Source organism: Dipodomys ordii, unplaced genomic scaffold (assembly GCF_000151885.1).
Source record: "Dipodomys ordii isolate 6190 unplaced genomic scaffold, Dord_2.0 Scaffold47, whole genome shotgun sequence".
NCBI classification, from domain to species: domain Eukaryota; kingdom Metazoa; phylum Chordata; class Mammalia; order Rodentia; family Heteromyidae; genus Dipodomys; species Dipodomys ordii.
In genome coordinates, this window is record NW_012267263.1 from 8,350,571 (window position 1) to 8,355,099 (window position 4,529).

Sequence of the window (4,529 nt, forward strand, 5' to 3'; positions counted from 1 at the left end):
AAAGGAGGAGGCTGCAATGCTTGGTAAGAAATGTACGCATTATCCTGCCCATGTAATTGTAACCCCTCTGTACAGTATGTTCACAAATTAAAGTAAATTTAAAAAATTATGTAAGTTTAAAGAAATGATATTGAGAGAAGAAAAGGATTGGATGAACGGAGGAGAGGGATAGAAATAAGACCTGAAAAACTAAAAAATAAAAATTCTTAAAATTAGTTACTTGAAAATTATATAGGAAAAAGAGATAATACTTCTATTAAAGAATTTAAGCCTAAGAGGTTGTGAATTGAGTAATAAATTTCTGGATTAAGTATGTACACAATGGGGGATAAGGTCTAATAGTCATCGATGGGTATATATCTGGGGATGAGCAGAACAGCAATTAAGTCATGCAAAAAGAAAGAACGAAAAAAAATGAAAGAATAAAAAAAGAACCAAAAGGTCATAAGAAATTTATAAAAAGCATACACACATATACACCTAAAATAAAATTATGAGAGGAAAGAAAGATTAATAGAAATTAGTTTTAAAAAATTAAAAATTTAAAAAAAGGTACAAAAAAGAGTTCCTTTATATTTTTTTGGGGGGGGTGCGGGAATGGGAAGATCCTTTTTCTCCCCTGTGTCCATAAGCAGTCTCTTGGTGGAGTCTCTGGTCTGCTTGTGATGTTTGGTTTTCTTGTGGCTTGATTGGTTTCTTAAGTCAGTTTGTTTGGGTAGGCAGAAAAATGCTCTGCTTACCCAGGATTTTGTGATCCTCCTCCCGGGCTAGTTCAATGGGAGGGAGATCTGCTTTGAGTATCACAAAAGAGGGAGATGGCTATTTCCTCTAGTTTGGAGATGCTGTGTTGAGACTGGGTTCTGGGTAGGCTTGAGGTCTTTCAGCAGACAGTAGCTTTTCCCTGAGTGGCTAGCTCCTGTGACACTCACAGAGCCCAGCCTAGAGCTCAGGGTTTATGTTTATTGAATTTTAATTGAGTGTCTAGGCTGCAGTAAGGAGGGCCAGCTTCTGGCTCTGTTTACCCAGTGAAGAAAGTCACCCCTCAGGGGCCGGAGTTACTCTGCCTGGGCTGGGTGATTTTCCCCTCTGTGGAGCTGAGCCTGGCAGGTCAGATCAGGTTCCTGTGACCTGCTAAATGACTCTTGTTTTCTTCCAAGGCCTGAGTTGGAGCTAGCTGCTCAGCAGGGCCTTTGTCAGTATCAAAGTTGGAGATATTCTCTGGTGGTGGGGGAGTGGCAGCCTTCTCTCCTCTGCTGCTTGAGAAGGGGTGAGGATGTCAGGGTTTTTCTCATGCCAGAATCTTGGTTTGTAGACCATCTCTGGTCTGCCATCTGAAGGATGAAGATATCTGCTCCTTGTCGGTTCTTGCTGGTGTTGAATAGAAACTGCTCGCCCGCTGTGTCTGGCCCCTTTGTCCTGTACTCTCTCTGTTGTCGGTATGGCGGCTATGGTCGCTGGTGCTGGTGCTGCTGCTGCTTCTGCAGCAGCCAGGGCTACTAGCAATTGCTCAGATCTGTCTCCTTGCCTGGATTTTCCCTCTCTGGCTAAACTCTTTGTACTGTGATGGCACACTTGGTGTGATTCTCTAGCCTAGGACTGTTCACTGGAACACTAAAACTGCTTTCTATGTGAGAGCTTGTTTAGCCTCCACTTTCTCCTCTGCCATCTTCCTCTGGACCTCTTCACATAGTATTTCTTAAGCAAATATTTGTTAAAAACAATGAATGATATGAAAGGCATTGAGTGATTGGAGTAAAAGCATATTTCTCAAAAAGACTTTAAAGGCCATTTGACATAAATATATTACAGTGACAAAACTGAGAACTCAAATTGGTTCAGTATTGTATTCCTGGTGGTGAATTTGTGACTGAAATCCACATTTTTTCCTCTTTTCGTTATACCATATTGAGTTAATATGATGGATAAGATACAGAGCAGCAAATCATCAAATTAGCTTGTTATAGATTATCCTGGTTACCTGTATGAAAAGCTACTAGGATCCTGACATTCAACAGTAGTAAGGGAATTAAAAAAATAAAAAGAATGAGGCAAAGCTTCTCAGGTGTAGTTTGTATGAGTTTCTTTCTTTCTTTCTTTCTTTCTTTCTTTCTTTCTTTCTTTCTTTCTTTCTTTCTTTCTTTTTCTCTCTTCCTCCCTCTTCCTTCCCTGCCTCCCTCCCGCCCTCCCTCCCTTTCATCCTTCCTCCCTCCCTTCCTTCCTTGCCATACTGGGGATTAAATTTAGTGCCTCATTCTTGGTATTCAGCTGTTCAGCCATGTGAGTCACACCTCAACCCTTACACATACTTCTTATGAAGATAATGGAAGCTAATTAAAAATTATTTTTAAGTAGCTGTGATATTTAATATCAATTTGAGTACGGTACATCTGGATCAATGTTATCTTTGTAAGAAAATATGCTATGAGGCTAATGAAAGGTTTTTTTTGTCTCCCCTAATGTTTGTGTGCCTACAGAAAAATAGGTAAAATATATTGATACTCAAAACTCATAGCTTCAAACTAACCAAGTATAACTTCATAATTTGGCCACAGGCCTTGTATAAATATCTGTTATGTAAGACAATCCATGGTAAGATATATATCACTCAGAATTTGTTTTAAAAAGACTAACAAATGTTTATGCTTACAATAATAATATTGTATAAACATAGTAAATGACACATTGAAGTTACTTAGAAACAATACAATGAGCTCCTATTTCAAGTTAAGGATGGAAGGTAAGGGGAAAAGTAGATGAGGCATTGAATAAGTCAACACTGTAGGAAAGAATGAGTACTACTCTGGAAACTGGCATCCAAAAATTGACAACTATTTCCTGAGTGCATACTAATGTGTTGGTCATTGTGTTAGACATCCACAATTTTGTAATGCACGTTTTTATCCCATTTTAAAGTTGATAGAGAAACTAGAAGTTACAAATCTCATTTCAAATATAGATGTTGAACTTTTTCCCGTGACATTACACAAATGGGAACTGGAAATAAAATTAGGTTTGGAGATAATGTTGTAGGTAGAACATGACTAGTAATAATAAAAACTATTGGATGCCATTTATTAATTGTTTATTATAATCAGTTCTTTTCTGAAAAGAGAGACTGAAGGAAGAAAATTATTTCTTTTTTGTTTGTTATTTTCAGTTTTGACCAGCAGAGTGCATATTGTTAGTAATGTCACTACTTATTAGGAAATCCATCAAGATTTTCTAAGCAAAAAATTAAATGAAACCTTTATCTTTTGAAAGAGAGAGCTTAGAAATAATAAATTCACCCTATTTAAAACTTTACTTGGCAAACAGGTTAAAAATGAGGGTCTCAACATAGGAGTAAGCAATAAAGATTTTCTTAGGAAAAGGCCATTTCTAAAAAAGAAGTATTGAAAGGTGACACTAGATAAGCTATGGATAAAGGTACAATTCAAGAGAGGATTAGATATAAGTAAAAGCCCATGATTATAAGCTATAATGAAATTCACCATGTATCGTTGGCTTTGAGACCAAAATAAAGGTTATAATATTTAAACCAGCCAGTAAACATGAAACTGTATGAGTTTCAAAATCTTTAATTTTGTAAAAATGAAAATATTTAAAGAAGATAAGAGTGATCAGATAACATATAAGACACAAACATTTTCAGATAATACATCTCTTTACTATTTTTAATTATGATGGTAATTTCAAATATGCATATTAGATACACCAATTCTTACACTTTAAATATGTGTACCTTACTATATATTGATGAAATTTCAATTAAAAAGGCATAATATACCAAAGGAAAATGAAAAATATTAGAAGAGATTAAATCTCAAACACACACTCCATGAATCTAGATTCAAAAATGCCTACAGAATATTGCCAAATGGAGTATAGCCATACAAAAATATATTGCTCATACACAAATAGAATTGATCTTTAGAATTCCATATTTGATTTTTTTTATTAAAAAACAATTCAACTCTTAAATACCCAAGGGAGCAAAATAGAATAGAAAATTATGACACAGCAAAACTCATGGGATGGAGTAAAGACAGTACTCAGAGGAAAATTAATAAATAAAATTAAAAAGAAAAAAGAAAGTTGGAGGTGTAGCTCAGTCGGCAGAGTGCTATCCAGTGAGTGAGAGTGTCAGATACTGAGATTGAGTTCCTGTCTCAGGCCTAAAAAAAAAGAACATTTCAAATGAGTAACCAAACTTTATACCTTGAGATATTAGAAAAAGAAGGATAACGTGGACCTAGAGCTATTACAAGAAAGGAAAAAATAAAATTTAGAGCAGAGATAAAGTATTGATACAAAAAACAATTGAAAAAATAAAACCAAGTGTTGGTTTCTTAATAGAGCAGCAACTAGGCTTACTAACAAAGAGTACGAGCCGGGCGCTGGTGGCGCACGCCTGTAATCCTAGCTACTCAGGAGGCTGAGATCTGAGGATCGCAGTTCAAAGCCAGCCCGGGGAAGGAAAGACGGTGAGACTCCTATCTCCAATAAACCACCAGAAAACCGGAAGTGGC